The sequence below is a fragment of the Eubalaena glacialis genome, chromosome 7 (assembly GCF_028564815.1).
Source record: "Eubalaena glacialis isolate mEubGla1 chromosome 7, mEubGla1.1.hap2.+ XY, whole genome shotgun sequence".
NCBI classification, from domain to species: Eukaryota; Metazoa; Chordata; class Mammalia; order Artiodactyla; family Balaenidae; genus Eubalaena; species Eubalaena glacialis.
The window spans coordinates 63,777,916-63,796,242 of NC_083722.1; the positions used below are offsets into that span (position 1 = coordinate 63,777,916).

The 18,327-nt window shown below is 47.1% G+C and overlaps 1 protein-coding gene across 2 annotated transcripts in view; it reads left to right on the forward strand.

Annotated features, from left to right (window-relative positions):
• The first annotated feature begins 3,429 nt into the window (after window positions 1-3,429).
• Window positions 3,430-18,327, forward strand: part of TRANK1 (tetratricopeptide repeat and ankyrin repeat containing 1) — an 82,173-nt gene continuing 67,275 nt past the window's right edge. The window contains exon 1 of one of the 2 annotated variants that reach the window (XM_061196485.1): window positions 3,430-3,498. The gene's annotated coding sequence lies outside the window, so the exon portion shown is untranslated. Of the gene's footprint in view, window positions 3,499-5,492; window positions 5,546-18,327 lie in introns of those variants that run through there. The other variant, XM_061196486.1, reaches the window with a different exon arrangement.

The window sequence follows — 18,327 nt, forward strand, 5'->3', positions numbered from 1 at the left end:
ATTACTGTTCCTCTCTCTCAAGCTCCACGGGGCCCGTCCGGTGTAGTGGTCCGCCAGACGGGTGGGAGAACCACCAGGAGGCAGTGTCGGCCACAGCCCCGCCCAAGAGAGGGCGGCGGGCTCCGCTCTCTGATTGGGCCAGATCCCCGGCGTGGAGGAAAGTGATCCCCGTCCCAGAGAAGTTGAGGACCAAGCACGGGCGGTGGGTAGGAGGCTGTGCAGCTTTTTGCGCCAACAACCGAAGGGGCAATGACAGCCTGAGGTCGTCCTAACTGCCCCCCAACTCCTTAGGTCGTCACTGCCCTTCCAGGAGGTTCCTTGCTCTTCCCGTCTGCGGTGAGAGATTCACTCCTCTGCCGGCGCCGTGAACAAGCCAGTGAGCGTCTGGAAGTCGGCGGCCTTGCCGGCCTCTTCCCACCCGAATCCCCAGCACTCCTACAATGGAGGGCCGAGCGCACAGTAAGTACTCCATATGCAAGGAAAGACTCAACGGAGGCAAACAAGAAGTGGGAGCTGCTGGGCACGAGGGGCGTCGACCCCGGGCTTGTCCCCCTAGCTTCTTTGTTGTCGGGGACGGGAGGCCAAGGGCAGAGGCGGGCCAAGGCCGTGGGCTGACCATTTCCTCAGTCCCCCCGACAATCGCGGCAACCTAGCTAGGGCGAGAAGTCACGGTGACCGAAACCTGTCGGAGGGGTGCTGTATGCTCGCCCGGTCCCTCGTGGTGACCGGCTCGAAGCACTCGTTTTCCAAAGGCGGCCGAGAGCCACCCTATTGGAGCGCTCGCTCGCAAGATGGGATACATCGAACGCCTCTTTTGAACACACGGTGACAAAGACCCCCTCCCACCCAGCGGCGACGTGCACGTGACAGTTTTCGGGCCGTCGCAACTACGTGGGAACATGGAATAGGTCTGCGGCTGCACACAGCCGGGCGCCGGGGTCCCCGCACCCACACCCCGCTCGTCAGGGCCCGGGGGCCGAGCCACTGCGAGCAGGGGACCCCCCCCCGCGCCTGTCCCCCGGAAAGCGGCTCCCGAGGTGGCGGCGCCGGTCATGTGGGACCCGCGGGCAACCAGGTGCGTAGCGGCGCGGGAAGTGCGGGGGGCGCCTCCGGCCTTCCGGGCCCCGCGCCTCTTCCCGGAAGGAGGCGGACCCGCGCTGGGGCCGGCTACCCCCGAGGCGGCGGCCGTGCGGGCTGCTCTCGCGCTCATCCAGGTGCAGACTCGGGCCTGCTGCGCGGGGTCGGGCGCGGGGGGCGGCTACGGCCTTCCAGGCGAAGGGGGACGGGGCGCGCGCTGCGACAGGACTGCGGCGGCGTGCGGCCTGCCTCGTCCCCACCCGGGCACCGAAGCTGACGCTCCCGGGCCCACCTCCCGCCTCCTTCCGGGGACCCCGGGGCCGCGAATGAAAAGACCAGGGAACGCGCCCCCGGGGCACGCCTCGGGCTGGCAGGCGCCTGGGCGCGGGGCGGGATTTGTTGGGAACTTGGGAGAGTACTGGCCACTTCCCGGCCGGAGGAGGTTGACGATTCCAGCTCCAGGCAGGCTTCTCCCCCAGCCTGCTGGATCGTGAGCTGGGCTTGCCCGAAAGGGGCTTCACGGCCCACCGTCCTCGGCTAAACGAGTCGGGGGAGGGGATTGCAGTAGGGGCCCGGGGCTCAGAAGCAGAGTCCCCAGAAGCCCAAGCTTCTGCTTTTGAGCGTTTGCAAACGCGGGCTCGGAGCCCGGAGCCTGGGAGGCGCAGTCCGCCCCCTCGCCGCGCGCCCACTAGGAGCCCCGAACATTTGCAACCCGGATGAAATTGTGCCTTTCTGCAGCCCCGCTCCCAGCTGGGGGCGTTTCTGGGAGGCTGCAAGCTTTGGTGCTTCCTAGGGAAAATTTTTCGGGAGATGTGCAATTTGGAAAAAAACAAAAATTTAAAGAGGAGAGAGAATGGGGGGCTCTGAGGTCTCTAGTCTCCAGCCCAGTTGCCTGTGGTCCAATCAGTCCATACTCGGGAAGAAAGCAGGGAGCCAAGGGCCTTTCGTTCCCAGCACCCAGGTTCTGCCCCTTGCCTGGTGCTGAGCCTCCAAGGTGGCAGACACCTTTCTGAAGAAAGGCTGTTACCCGGATGGCTTGGTCTTTTGTAGTTCACACTGTTTTGTGCTTTATAGGAAGTACTACCTTGTAGGAGAGTCAGAAGTTTGTTTCAACTGTTTTGTAGTCAACTCTGTTTTGTAGAATTGCAGGATGGATGCTTGAGTTCTAAGTACCCTGTGCCGGCCCTTGCATCCTCCACAGGGCATGGAGGTGGGATGGGTGTGTGTGGCATTCGTCCCTAGGGTCAGATCCCTCTGCTTCAGGCCTATGATCTTTTCAGTCTTTTCCTGATCAAGATCTACAATAGAGAAGCACACCCACCCACATACATCTATCAGTACAAAACTGCAAGAAGAGCTTCACAGGATATTTATTCTCTCTACAGGGAGAGGCACAGTGATATTTTCTATTCTATTCTATTTTCTGTTTTTTAAGAAAGCTAGTCATAATCCCTTAACTTGATTTGATGACTGACTAACCAATTCTAGGTGGCAAGCTTTCTTTGGGGCACCCCCAGAGGGTCTGAGGAGAGAGCATCAGCATTTCCCTGGGAACTAACTTTGGAAGGGATAAGCTGGTTGATGAGGAGACATGAAGGAGGCTGAGATTCAAACTTGAGTAAGGAAATTCCTACTTGAGTAAGGAGAGTACTATAGGTTGTGGCTGCAAAGGCGGGTTGAAGGGTACTTCTGGTTACTGTGGTTCCATGTGCCTGGCCCTGCCAAGCTGGCCGCCTGCCGTAAACACAGTGAGAGGGGTCTTGTGTGAGTGCTGGGGAGGTAGGGGAGTAATGGCTTCTTGCCATTATGTCTTTTTCCTTTTCTTTTTGAGGAAGAAGGAAGGAGAGTGCTGAAAGGCTGCCACAAGCTCTGGATTCGTAAATTCGAAAGGGGACTCTGTTAAGTCTCTGCGCAGAATTTCACAGCAGGGTCAGGAGCAGGGCTGTGAATATTTTATAGATGAAGAGGCTGAGGCCCATCACCTGGTAGTCATTATAGCTAATTAGTAGTAGATCTGGGGTTAGACCAAAAAGAGACTTTGTCTTTGTGGAATTCTTAAACTTCTCTTTGCTGACCAGTTCTGTTTTCCTGCACTTGCTACTGAAGTCCCATGGCTATGCTGTGTACCCTCTTATTATTTTATTTTTGCTTCTTGGGATGAAGATTCTGTTAGCAGCCAAAGTAGAGTCTGCAAGCCCCATGTTTGGGTGGGGAAGGTAAGTGACCCTGAGGATGTTTTTAAAAACTGAAGTGGGGTTGGGTTGTGGGCCTCTGGTCATTGTCATGGTGTGGCATTGCTTTTATTGACCTCAAGGAACAAGCTCTCCTCTGCCTTTCCAGATGAAGAAGTGGAGCTGACAAATCAGTGCCCTGCCTCTGGGTTTCCAGTCAGTGACACAGCTGACCGTGGCTCCTTTTGTAGTAAGTTTCCTTGAAGTGTAGCCTGAGGTTCTTAAGGCCAAGAAATCTTTGTTATGAGAAATCTTTACAAGAAAGAAGACTTTGGGGGAAATGGACAGTCTCTTTAGCAAAGATGACACTTTACGTTACTGCTGAGATTGATGGTGTGGACAGTGGCAAGAGTGGGGAGAAAATTTGGGTTTAAACTTTATTTTTCTATTTTTTATTTTTGGCCGTGACGCATGGCTTGCGGGGTCTTAGTTCCCCGACCAGGGATTGAACCCGCGCCCTCAGCAGTGAAAGTGTGGCATCCTAACCACTGGACTGGCAGGGAATTCCCTGTTTGTTTGTTTGTTTTTTAATATTTATTTATTTATTTGGTTGCGCCAGGTCTTAGTTGCAGCACGGAGCTCCTTAGTTGGGGCATGCAAACTCTTAGTTGTGGCATGCATGTGGGATCTAGTTCCCTGACCAGGGATTGAACCCGGGCCTCCTGCATTGGGAGCACGGAGTCTTAACCCCTGTACCACCAGGGGAGTCCCTCCCTGGGTTTAAACTTTAAAAAAAAAAGGTACTGAACCAGGTAAACAGACATCTTGTGAAGCCCAAAATCTCATAGTGCCCAAACCAAGAGCAGTGTTCTTCCTTTGGTTAGTGAGGTTGTCCATTCTGCCTGATCAGACATTTTTCTTTGTCTCAAATTTCCTAAGTAAGCATTGCCTTGTTTCCTTGATTTTGTGGAAAATCTGGAAGTGTGAATGAGCCTTACCTGTGACCCCCTGACCCAGCTTACCTGATCTACTCCATCTTTTGCCTGGGTGTTGAACATCAGCATCAGTGCCCACCTGCACCCCCGTGGCACATTCGTCTGAGCTTCCGTGAGTCTGGCGAGCTGGTGGGACCTCCTGTGTGTCTGTTGGAGACAAGCCACGTCTGGGTTTAGCTATGTCTGTGTTTGAAGTTCCGATGACATCTAGATTGAGATGTTTTTATCTTTTAAGCACTGAGTCCTCCCATCAATGGGGGCAGCACTTGGAAAGGGGGCGGGATTGCTAGCCTTAGAAAATGGTGATGACCTTTTGAAGGTGTAGGGGCAGAAAAATGTTCCCTTCTTCTCTTTTATGTTCTTTGGCTGGTTCTAATAATTAAATTGACATACGAGATTAACAGGAAAAAAAAACAAATTAAATTTCCTGCGTATGGGAGCCCCATAAAAATATGAGACTCAAAGAAGTGACCAATACAGGAAGCTTTTATACCTTTTAGGCAAAGAAACAATACATTTGTGAAGCATTGACAAGACAAAGGGGCTTGGGGTAATAAATTGGTGAAAAAGTAACAAGGTTTGTTTATACAGCCCTCTTGGCCCTAAATTCCCTGTCCCTGGTGACAAGGATGCCTTCTACCCTCCTGGTACAGGGAGGGTGCCTTTCACATGGGAAATTTATTTTCTGCTTCCAGTGGGACAAAGGAGGGTCACAGTGTCCTTTTCGCACTGGCTGTTTGTCAAGTACCTTTAATTCGAAATAGTCATTATGCCAGAGGGGCATATTATTGGGTGGCATATTCAGAGGAAACCACGCCATTTTGGGGGAAACTGCACAACAACAGAAAATATAGAGAATTATGTGCTCTATTGAGCTGCTGGATTTACTGTGAAAAATACTCGGATCACAGCCTTGAACTGGGATGACCTTCGTGTCCACCTGCGGGCCCTGGGGCTGTCTCCTTTGGTCACCCTCGGGCCAGCTCATCCTCCGCCATCAGAGTCCACTCTACCTGGAGGCTCCAAAATGGGTGACTTCCAAGGCTTATTGGCGTCTGGGGTCTGAACTTACTGTCCAGGTACTAAGGGTCCCCGTAATCTGGCCTCAGACTTTCTCTCTAATATACCCTTTCTCCTCCCGTCAGTATCTCACCTCTTTTTGCTTTTCTGTTTTCCAAGGCAGTTTCTCTCCTCATATACCTGAGGGCCCGTACTGGCCGATGAAGGGTGTGAACACCCAAGACGTAGGCGCTGCTAACGGGGTCAGAACAGAGGCAGTGCCAGACAGCCCTGTGAGAAAGGGTGAGTGGACCTACAGACAAGCCCTCCGGGAGGGTTCCCAGATCCTGAATCCTTTCCAGGACGAAGTCTGGGAGGTCAGCTTTGAGCTGTGCCCGGACAGATGGAGGGCACTTCCAGCAGGCAGATTGAGGGGCGCCAGGAGCGAGAGGGGACATTCCAGGTAAAAGGGGCAGCTTCTTATGAAGAATAATGGCGAGCACCGTTTCCTTACATACAGACTAGAGGTAATAAGACCTTGAGAGCGTGTTTGGAGGTTCTGACTGGGGAGCGCAGCTGCTTTTAAACCCTGACTGAAAAGTGGTCCTCCTCTATGGGGGAAGGGCGTCGTCTTCCCCTGGGCATGCGCAGGAGGCCGTGAGGGAGGGGCCGCGGCAGATGCCGTTTAAGGGTACAGTCTTAAAACTACTAGTTTTGGAGACCTAATGCACAGACTAGTGATTATAGTCAACAGTACTGTATATAAATCTCAAAGTTGCCAAGAGACTGGATCTTAATTGTTCTCACCACAAAAAAGAAATTATGCTTGTGTGTCATAATAGAGGTATTAGCTAATGCTATGGTGGTAATCATATTGAAATAGATAAATATCGGGAATTCCCTGGGGGTCCAGTGGTTAGGGCTCCATGCTTTCACTGCGGAGGGCGTGGGTTTGATCCCTGGTCCGGGAACTAAGGTCCCACAAGCTGTGAGGAGGGGCCAAAAAAAAAAGATAAATATCAAATCACAGTGTACACCTTAAACTTACAAAAGGTTATATGTCAGTTACTTCTCAATAAATTTTTTTAAAAAAATGAATAGTGGTGAGCAAAAGGCCTTATATGCACCAATATAATAATAAAAATAATGATAATAATAATAGTTGACTCTGTGCCAGGCTCTATATTAAGTGTATTTCATATATTATTTTATTTAATCCTCATAAAAATATTATAAGCAATCTCCATTGTACAGGTTTATCTGCACCAGAATGTAAGCTTCATGAGGGCAGCAGAGGTTTGGGTCAGTCCTGCTTATTCCCATGTCCCAGCATCCAGCAGAGTGCCTGGCACACAGGAGGTGCTCAATACTTGTTGACTGGCTGAGGAAAGAGGGAGTCCAGTCATGTAGGTGATACTGTCCCTGTTTTGCACTAAGGAAACTGAGGCCCAGGGTTAAGGGAATTGGCTACCTGACACCAGGCCTGGGAGAGGCCCAGTGGAACTGGATCCCAGGTTTGTGGACTTTCTCTTCTGTGAGGAGGAGAGAGACACTCCTATCCTCCCGGTGGTGCTGGCCCCGGCCCTGTGACACGCTGTGCAAAGGCATGTGACAGGGAGGGAGCCAGATGAATTTGGGATCATGTGGTTACAACATGAAGAAGGCTGGAAAGGGAAGTTGAAAGGGGTGTGTGTGTGTGCGTTTGTGTGTGTGTGTGTGTAACAGCTTTGTATTTTATTTAGAAGGCTGGGAGAGTGGATGACCACATCTTTTCAGCCTGGCCCAAGTTCGTATTTTTTTCAAGGCCAAGTGCAAAGCCCTGTGTTTCAGGAAACTGTCAGCTGGTGTTAGAACTTGGGCTAGACCTCAGGTCCCCCCAGCACTGCTAAGGGATCTCCTTTCGAGGGGATGCCCTTCAGGGACACCTGTAGATGCTTATTTATGGGGAGCTCCTGGGCACCTCTAGATCCTTCCCATGCCCCAGTGGATGGTGTGTCAGGCTCTCCGCTGGGTTTGTCTTGCCTTTCAGACCGAGGGGAAAGCAGGTTGCTGTGGTCTTAGGGGTGGGAGGTGGGACAGAGGCCATTAATCTGCATCTAAAGTATTACAGAGGGGCTTGGGGAGGGATGCGGAGGTGAGCATGACTGGGCTGCTGTTATCCAACTTGAGTTCTCCTCTGAATGAGAAAGCACCTTTGTTCATGGGCTGTCACGGGGGCGGGGTGGGGGTGGGGCTTATGCCCTTGTAGGGGCTGCTTCAACTTCACAACCGTCTGTAGCTCCCAGGTGCTCTGAGGGAGAGCGGGAAGCCTAAATGAAGGGATTGTGGCAGTAGTTGGGCAGCCTGGATTTAGCACAGATACTGAGTCAAGACTTATGAGCAGCCTGAGCTGGCCAATGTGTAACTTCCTCATTTGTCTTGGGGCAGAGTGTGGAATGCCAGCTTTTCATGGTCGCTTTTTTGCAGGTTTGATTTTGATTTTCAAGGCCACCCTTCCTGTTTCCCCCAGTCCCCCTGACTGCTTGTTCACCTCATCTCTCTGGGGTATTGTGAACACAGATTTTGGTATCAGATTTGGCTTTGTGCCTTGTTTGGAGAAGTCCCTTTTCTTTTTTTTTTTTTTTTGTCCTTTTTAAAATAAATTTATTTTATTTTTGGCTGCATTGGGTCTTTGCTGCTGCGCTCGGGCTTTCTCTAATTGCAGCAAGCGGGGGCTACTGTTCGTTGTGGTGCGCGGGTGTCTCCTTGCGGTGGCTTCTCTTGCTGCAGAGCACGGGCTCTAGGTGCGCGGGCTTCAGTAGTTGTGGCTCACGGGCTCAGTAGTTGTGGTGCATGGGCCTAGTTGCCCTGTGGCATGTGGGATCGTCCCGGACCAGGGCTCGAACCCGTGTCCCCTGCATTGGCAGGCAGATTCTTAACCACTGTGCCACTAGGGAAGCCCCCCCACCCCTTTTCTTTGATTAAACCTGTTTTCTGATCTGTAAAATTGGGATCATAATTATACTTCCCTCACTGGCATTGTCAGGGACATTTGATGAGAAAATGTCTGAGAAGGGCTTAGCACAGGGCCTGGCACATAGTAAGTGCTCCGTGAATGTTACCTGTTATCACACAGCTGCCTGGGACTACTCTCATTCGAACTGAGCAGTGCAAAAAGGCCAATCTGTGACACACATGGAGGAGAAATTGTGCCCACCCCCCGCCACCAACTGGGAGGGGGGGCCTCCTTATGGCCTTCCTCTTTGGAGGTCAAGGGATTGAGACTCCACTTCAGAGCCAGGAGTTGAGATGCATCCATCTTGGCCCTTCAGCGATATTTCTTGAGCATCTTCCAGGGACCCGGTGGTTTTAGGTACTTGGAACATCTGCCTCTCAGGGTCCAAACCATCTGCACTCTATCCAAGACTAAAATGTGCTGGAAAGCTCTTAGCTCTTCCTTCCTTGAGAATGAATTTCTTTAGTCTGAGTTTACATTCTTCCTCCTATTTATTTATTTATTTATTGGAGTTAAAATACTCCTTCTCTTGTGAAATTATGGGGACGGCAGATGGTACACCTTTATTTATTTCTTTATAAAGATGGTACACTTAAAAAAAAGTTCTGATTTGGCAAATTAAGGAGTTGGCAACCTTATTTAGATTCCCTTCGATTTCTTTTCTGTGTGTGCAAATGTTACTGTTTGTCAGTTCCAAAAGTCTACCAATGATCTACAGGGTTATTCTTTGCTTTTAGCATTTCTGAATCTCTGGGACTGTCATTTCACAGGTGATACGTGGCCCTGTTTGCTGACTGTGAATTTTCAACAGGTGCTTATAAATTTGGGTAAACATCTTTCTCCTTTGTTTTCCCCAAATTGTCAACAGCTTTGGCAGTTTTATTTTGGTTGGAGTCATCTCGTTGTTTCTGGTTTGTACTTTGTGTGGTTGGCTTTTATTAAATTTGTGTCCTTCTCCGAGGGAACAATTGACATTTCTTGGCTTTCCCAGAGATGGCCAGAAAGCCAAACCACCAGTGAAATTGGCTAGTTTAAATGAAACCCCCCCAAACCTTTCTTCCGCTCCCATTTCTCCCGCTTAATCATCTGTTTCTGATAGGTAAAGAAAGCCGGAGAATCATTTATTCAGGCAACAACGCTGAGTCCTCGGTTGCAGAAATAATAAAACTTAGTAAAACTTAGTTTCTGCCTTAAGGGTTCAGGCTACTGGGGAAAGGCAGAAAAACAGTGTCTAGCATGGAGCTTTTGAGACCTAGCACAAGGCCTGCAATATCGAGGTTATGGGGGAAATACATGTTGAAAGAATGATTAGATCCTAACTCAGAGCGTTAAGTGGTTATAAAAGCTACACACAGGGCCTGACAGAGGCGTTCAGAGCAGCAGTGGTGACTTCAGCTGGGGTGAGCATGGCCGTTGACAGGTTTGCAGGGATGTAGAGTGTAGGGGAGAAGGTGTCTGGGGAGAAGGGCCACAGAGTCTGAAAGTCCTTTGGAACTTTCATGGAACTTGTGCTTGAGAGGAGGTGGGGGTGGAGGAGGCCTCATTCATGATCCTGGAGGCTTTTTTAACCTGAACACAGCACATGATCTGATGGATCTGGGGACTGTCTTGCTGATGGCGATGAGGAGGCTGAGCAGGAACTGGGTGAGTGTGGAGCAGGGAGAGCTAATTACAAGGCCGGTATTGTAGCAATGCAGGCTGATGGGGACGATGTCTCTGGAGAGTGTGTGTGAACCCAGCTTGGGACACCTGTTCCGGGGCCTGCATGCCTCCTTAGGGGAGACAAAACTGAGGGTGAGGTGGGGAAAAAGTGACTCGCTGTAGGGCACTTTGGGTGTTCATGCTTGGATGCACAAATTGATTTTGGCCCAAGTCTTTGTTATGCAAACTAGGAATGGCACACAGGATTCATCTGGGGCATGAAAGTGTGGCCACCTAGAATGAATGTTGCCAAAAGGATTCTGAGGCCTCCTCAGGCCCTGTGGGCATGAGTACTGTGACCAGAGGCATCAGGTGGGAGGGGCAGGACCCCGGATAGGGACCCTTGCCTAACGCGAAGTCTTAGAGAGGGGTGAAATAGGCAAGCCATTCTCACTTCCTTCCTTTCTAGTGAATGAAAGAAAAAACTCCAAGGACTTAGGCCAAAGGTGGAAAATTCTGGAGGGCTGCTGCTGTCTTTGGCAACCAGGGAAGGTACAGGGCAGCTGCTGGGCCTCAGAGGCAGGGGAATGTGGACTTGTGGGGCCCCAGAAGGCCCTCCTTCTGCCTCTCCTCTCTCCAGGTATAGGAACTGTCATCGCTCTCCCAGAGTGGTTTCTTCTCTGGGTTGGGGGTAAGGCCACACACACCCCTCTGGAGCCTCCAACCCGAGCGGCCACCACCAGAGGAACTTTTCCCAAAGTTCCAGTCCAAAACCTCCCAGGAAGGGGGACTCTCTGGCCTGGAGGTCTGGCACCCAGAGCCCACTCGAGGCCCTGGGCCTGCCTCCACGTACTTGGGCCCATCCTTTCAAAGGAGCAATCCCAGTAGAGAAAGATTTGGGGCCATTTTCAGATGTTAACACTGCTGATCCCTCCCACCCTTCATTCAAGGCCTTGAATCACAGATTTTTCTCAGCTTAACTGGTAATTTCAGGGAACCCCTGTGAAAACCGGCAAATCCTAGGGCTATGGTTTTGCCCCCCCTCCCCTCAGGGCTATGTATATATGTTTGTGTGTGTGTGTGTCTATATATATATAATTTTTTTTTTTAATTAGAGTATAGTTGATTTACAGTGTTGTGTTAGTTTCTGCTGTACAGCAAAGTGAATCAGTTATACATATATATATATCCACTCCTTTTTAGATTCTTTTCCCATATAGGTTATTACACAGGTCGAGTTCCCTGTGCTATACAGTGGGTCCTTATTATCAATACTTATCTATTTTAAGCCAGGACATGGAAGCAACCTAAGTGTCCATCGACAGATGAATGGATAAAGAAGATGTGGCACATATATACAATGGAATATTACTTAGCCATAAAAGGAAACGAAATTGAGTTATTTGTAGTGAGGTGGATGGACCTACAGACTGTCATACAGAGTGAAGTAAGTCAGAAAGAGAAAAACAAATAGCGTGTGCTAACACATATATATGGAATCTAAAAAAAAAAAAAAATGGTTCTGAAGAACCTAGGGGCAGAACAGGAATAAAGACGCAGACGTAGAGAATGGAGTTGAGGACACGTGGAGGGGGAAGGGTAAGCTGGGACGAAGTGAGAGAGTGGCATGGACATATATACACTACCAAATGTAAAATAGATAGCTAGTGGGAAGCAGCCGCATAGCACAGGGAGATCAGCTCGGTGCTTTGTGTCCACCTACAGGGGTAGGATAGGGAGGGTGGGAGGGAGACGCAAGAGGAGATATGGGGATATATGTATATGTATAGCTGATTCACTTTGTTATAAAGCAGAAACTAACACACCATTGTAAAGCAATTATACTCCAATAAAGATATTTAAAAAAATAGTTAATCTATTTTATATACAGTAGTGTGTATATGTCAATCTCAGTCTTCCAATTTATCCCTTCCCCCCGGTAACCACAAGATTGTTTTCTACATCTGTAGCTCTATTTCTGTTTTGCATATAAGTTCATTTGTACTGTTTTTTAGATTCCACATATAAGCACTATCATACGATATTTGTCCTTCTCTGTCTGAGTTACTTCACTCTGTATGACCCCAGGGCTATGTTTTTAACAAAATATTTTCTCTTTGCTGGGTAAACAAAGCAAAGGTTCTGTAAATGCTGCAGGGATCACCACGGCCCGTACTGCTAACCTGAACCTTCCTAACTGGGGGCAAGACCAGGTTCTGGTCCTGGCTTTCCTGCCCACCCACAGGCGGTGTGGCCCAGGGTGCTGGGTGGGGGCAGGAGTCAGCCTGGGTCTCACCCCTGGTGCTCACCCCAGTGTGACTGTGGTCAGGCCCCCGAATCTCTGAGCCTGGGGTTCCTTGCTCTGGAAAGTTTAGTCCAACCATCTCACTTTCTGAAATCCTTTCTCTTTATATAATTCTGAGAATATATTCAGAGAGGTGTTGTATTATGTTCCTAGGTCTGCAGGAAGAAATTGTGCAACCACAAACTGGGTGACTTGACAGAAAGGTATACTCTCCTAGTTCAGGAGCATCTTCCCCATTTTTTTCAGATCTGCTCCTCAAAGATCACCACTCTTATTCATTTCTTAAGTGTCTTTCCAGAAATTCTCCCAGTAGATCAAGTCAACATATACACGTCCACAAATCTATCCTCACTCTCTCCAAGTTGTTCTACAAATTGTTCTCCAGCTGGCTTTATTCACCTTCATTGCATATCTTGGCATCTCCTCCTCTTCCTTTAGATCAGCCTTATATTTTTAACAACTATAGTGTTCTCTACTGAGCTGTACATTCTTTATATAAACGTCTCCACTTGTTGGGCTTTTGGATTTGTATCCCTTTTGCTTTGACAAAGAATGAGGCAATTAACATCCTCATGTACTTGAATGAAATAGGTCTGTAGAATAAGTTCCGAGCAGCTGTGTGAGAAGTTTGTGCATTTCTGAAGACAGATGCTGCACCACTTAATCTTGCCATTAGCTGTATGTGAGAGTAATTCTCCACCCATAATCTTGCTACTTAGGGTGTTATTAAACTATTTTCAGGGCTTTTTGATGTACAGAAGTTTTAAATTTTTAATGAATTCATGGCTATCACTGTATGGTTTCTGCTTTTGGTATCATTAGAATGGCCTTCTCAAATGTGAAGATTACATACAATTTTTTCATTGCATTAAAACTTTTTTGAATTTATGGAATTCAAGAATCAAAAAATACAAAAAGGTTACAATGAAAAGGCGGGATTAGGTCTCCCCGCTCCCTCCTCCATCCCATACCCCAATAAATGTAAATAATTTTATTTCTGGTGCATCCTTCCAGAATTTCTTTATGCATATATAAGCAATTGCAAATATATATTCTTATTCAGCCCTCCCCTCTGTCTTTTAAAAATTTTGCACAAAATGGAGCGTAATGTACACACTGTTCTGCATTTGCTTTGTGCAAATATATTTTGCAGATTATCCCAGATCAGTAAATACAAAGCATCTTCTTTCTTTTTTTTTCTTTCTTTCTTTTTAAAAACTTGTGTAATACTTCACTGTAGGGGGGGGGGCTACGCTATAATTTATTAAACCAGTCCTCTGTTGATGGGCATTCAAGCTGGTACCAGTCTTTTATTATTGTAAACAATTTGACAGTGAATAACGTTGTACATCTACCATTTCCTGTGTGTGCAATCGGTCTGTAACATTGATTCCCAGAAGTGGAACTGCTGGGTCAAAGGCCCTATGTATGTGGCACTTGATTAGATCTGACCAAGTTTCCTCCTGGAGCAGTTGAAGATAATCTAAAATTTGTAGCTGTGGTTTCTTTCTCTCAATGCTTTTTAAAAAAATGAGATATTTGCATCTAATAAAAGGCACAGATTTTAAGGGTACTGTTCAATGAGCTTTAAGCAATGTATATACCTGTGTGACCACCATCCCAATCACAGTAGAGAACATTTCCATCCCCCAGAAAGTGCACTCACACCCCCTTTCCAGTCAGTCGTCCTTCCTCCTTCCCTAGGTAACCACTCTTCTGCTTTCTTAGATATGCCAGTTCTAGAGCATCAGCCAAATGGAGTCACACAGTATATAGTCTTCTGAGTCTGGCTTCTCTTGCTTAACATAATGTTTTTGAGGTTCTTTATGTTGCTGTGTGTGCCAGCAGTTTCTTTTTATTGCTGTGGTGTCTTTTATTTTTTAACCTTTTTTTTTTAAACATTTAAAAATTTTTATTTATTTTATTCATTTATTTTTGGCTGCGTTGGGTGTTCGTTACCGCGCGAGCGCTTTCTCTAGTTGTGGCGAGCGGGGGCTACTCTTCGTTGCGGTACGTGGGCTTCTCATTGCGGTGGCTTCTCTTGTTGTGGAGCACAGGCTGTAGGCGCGCGGGCTTCAGTAGTTGTGGCTCATGGGCTCTAGAGCGCAGGCTCAGTAGTTGTGGTGCACGGGCTTAGTTGTTCCGCAGCATGTGGATCTTCCCGGACCAGGGCTCGAACCCGTGTCCCCTGCATTGGCAGGCGGATTCTGAACCACTGCACCACTAGGGAAGCCCCTGCCATGGTGTCTTTTTAACACTAACATTTTTTTCATTGAATTAAACGAATTTTTGGTATATGATGTATTAGTTTTCTACGGCTACCATATTAAATGTCCACGAACAGTGGCTGAAAATCATGCAGATTAATTACCTCACAGTCTGTAGGTGAGACATCCGGGTTTGTGCAGCAGGTTTTACAAAGCTGAAATCAAGGTATTGGCTGGCCGGGCTCTTACAGGGAGGGTCTGCCAAGAATCCTCTTCTTTTTTTTTTTTTTTTTAAATATTTATTTATTTATTTATTTGGTTGCACTGGGTCTTAGTTGTGGCAGGTGGGCTCCTTAGTTGCAGCACGTGGGCTCCTTAGTATCAGCACATGGGCTTCTTAGTTGCAGCTTGCTGGCTCCTTAGTTGCGGCAGGCAGGCTCCTTAGTTGTGGCTCACCGGCTCCTTAGTTGTAGCACATGGGCTCCTTAGTTGCCGCAGGCGGGCTCCTTAGTTACGGCTCCAGGGCTCCTTACTTGTGGCATACATGTGGGATCTAGTTCCCTGACCAGGGATCGAACCTGGGCCCCCTGCATTGGGAGCGCAGAGTCTTATCCACTGTACCACCAGGGAAGTCCCCAAGAATCCTCTTCTAAGCTCAGTCGTGTTGTAGGCGCATCCAGTTCCTTGCAGCTGTAGGACCAAGGTTCCTGTTTCCTGTCACCCAGGAGCCTCTCTCTGTTTCCAGGGCCACCTGCATTCCTCCCCACGATGCCTCCCCTCCATCTTCGAGGCACGAAGTGATGGGGCTAGTCTTTCTCGGGTTTCACATCTACTGCTGCATCTCTCTTGCCTTCCTCTTCCCCAGCATCTTTCTGACTCCAGCCAGAGAAGGTTTTCTGCTTTAGAGGATTCATGTAATTAGATTGGGCTCACCCAATCCAGGATAATAGCCTTGTTTTACAGTCTGTAATCTTGATTACATCTACAAAGGCCCTTTTGCCACACAATGCATTGACAGGTTCTGGAGATTGGGGCATGGACATCCTTGGGGAAGGGTGTGTGTGTGTGTGTGTGTGTGTGTGTGTCTATTATTCGGCCTAGCAAATAGTATGAATTAGAAATTTAACTTCTTTTCCAGATATTTCACCAGTTGTGCCAACGGATTCATTCTTTCCCTATTTTAAAAGCTACCTTTTTCACACATGGAATTCTTTTATAGTGTATGTTTATTTCCGGATATTCTGTTTTGTTCCACTGATCTGCTTGCTTTCACGTTAGTATCAAACTTTAAAAATTAGTTAAGTTTTATGAATACATTTTAAAATGTTGGAGAAGGTTTTTCTCTTGATACTTTTCTTTTTGTTAAGAATATCTTGGCTATCCTGTCTTGTGTATTCTGAGATGAATTTGAGAATTCTTGCATTAATTTCTTTAAATATCCTGTTTTTTAATTGGAATTTTGTTGAAAATACATTAATTAATTTAGAGAGGATTTGATATTTTATAATAGTGAATTTCTCCAGACAGAATAATGTTGAGTATTAAAAGTTAAAATTCAAGACTGTTTTTTTGAGTAAAGTTTTATTTGTTTTTTTCCATATCAGTTTTGCAGTTTTAAGAGTGCTAGTGGCTATTTCATAAAGAGATATTTTTTTAAGTTTCTATGAGAATTTTATGTGTAATATATACTTACATTTTTTTAGTTAAAATTTTTCTTATTACTCTGTTTTTTCTTTGAAAATCTGTGTCTGTTCCCTCAGGCTGGACAGATAAAAGATTTTTGTTTCTGCTTATTTGGGTTTTTTTTTTTTTTTGTCCTGTGTTAATTTAAGCCTGCAAACATCAAATTGTAAAGCAGTGTAAATATAACTGACTTCCCAGGAGTCCTGCTTCTGCTTTTCTCCACATAGTGACGTGTTCCATTTGTAATCGAGAATTTAACAAAAAACATGCTTTGAAGTACTGGTTAGTTGCAGGACAGGAGTGAGTCAATCTGAGGTGAATCGAGTCTTAATATGAATATCAGGGGAAACAGGACTTTCAATTGGCTGTATTGACAGGTCTGAACAGTAGGGATCAAACTTGAATAGTGGACTAAAACTATTCTGTCCCCCTCAGACAGAAACCAAGCTGCTTCATGAAATCATGTCAGAACCTTTCCTTCTTTATGCTTGCTTCGCAAGGTCAACAACAGCTTCATTGACTTGTATCTTGCTTTTGCACATCTTTGCTCTGTTTAAGGGAATAAGTAGGATGGAAACTTAAGGTTGTGTATTTATGGGGAAGCTGTGGAACAGTGAGCTAGTTTCTAGTTGTACTACTGCGGGCACTAAACGGAGGATATATGGCAACCTGTGACCCCACGTTCTACGCCAAAATGTGGTGCAGAAGGAATTCCATGAGAACTTAGCTCCTGATGGCAGATATTATTCATCCCAATGTGTTAGATGTTGTGTGGGATAGAAAGACAGCACGGTGCTCAGAGGTGGGAATAAGATAGTGCAAGGAGCGTGGAAATTGCACCCGTTCCCCCAAGAGAAAAAGAAAGAAAAACAAAGAAAACAAATTGGAGTCCCCAGAATGAGTTCTGACTTTCGATATTTATCCCAGACTGTCTGTACCCGCCTTCCTGTGGGGAGCAGGAAGGAGTCGGTTTTAAGAATTGCTGTCTCTGGCCTCAGTCTGGAATTGTCTCTACACCCAGCTTTCCAGAGTTGATCTTGGATCATCCACTAATTTGGGGGTGTTTTGAAGGGATTTTAATTTAAAAAAAAACCACCACCACCAAAAACCAAAAAAAGTAAACATATTTGCTGTTAGGATGTCAAGTCGTACCCAGATAAGGGATAGGAGAAAAGCGTCTCTCTGCCCCTTTCAGCTGCCCCGAGCCCACCCCAGTTTTCAGTTTTGCTCCTACAAGTCAGTTATAGAAAACTTCATGTGTATATACACAATGGAACTATAATGGAAAATAATTGAAAAAAAAAGAATAGATATATACATATATATGTGTAACCGAATCACTTTACTGTACACCTGAAACTAATACAACATTGTAAATCAACTATCCTTCGATAACCAAAACAAAATAAACACACACACACACACCCCACACACAAAACTACAACAACCTGCATCTGCTTTGTTTCAAACTTGCTTGTTTCAGAACCTCCCCAGTGCGTTTGCATTTTTCTTGCATCTACTTCCTCCATTGTTGCCAGGCAGCCCTGGCCACCTCCCAACAACTGGACCTTGAATCCTCCTAGGGACGTAATGAAACTGAGCAGAGGACAACTCTACCCCTGTGAAACTGCCTTTACGTTCTAACCTTTTAGCTTTAGCTCCGCTGACAAAACTGAAAGTGCCAGGGGTGTGATCGCTCGGTGCCAGCAAGTGTCCCACTCTGAGGGGTCTGACTGCCTGCTGACCGTTTAGCCTCTGCCTTGGCTCTTCAGAGTGGAGTCGAGCTCCCAAAGTCAGCCCACCTACGTTTGGATTCCAGCACTACCACTGTCCCTGGGACTATGGCAAGGCGCTTACCTCTCCTTGCCTCAGTTTCCCCATATTGTGTCAAATGGGGACACAGTCAAGCCTACCTCCTGGGGCTTCTTGTAAGAATGAAATGACGTGATGTTGTAAAGCATGTAGCAGGTGCTAACTACATATTCGTTCTCAAGGGTATTGGCATTATGGTAAATTATTACCACTTGTATTTAACGGTCTCATCCTATGAATAGACTGCTCACTTGTTAAAAAGAAGGCTCAATAGCTGAGCCCTAAGTATTCGAAGGCAGAGATATAAAGCATTCTCCCCTGCAATGAGGATGTAACTGTAAATAAATCCTACTGAGAAACAAAAAGCCTTCCCTGTGGTTGGCAATCTCCCTTTCCCCTGTCACGTGATCGCACCAAGAAAAAATAGAGATGTAAGTGGATG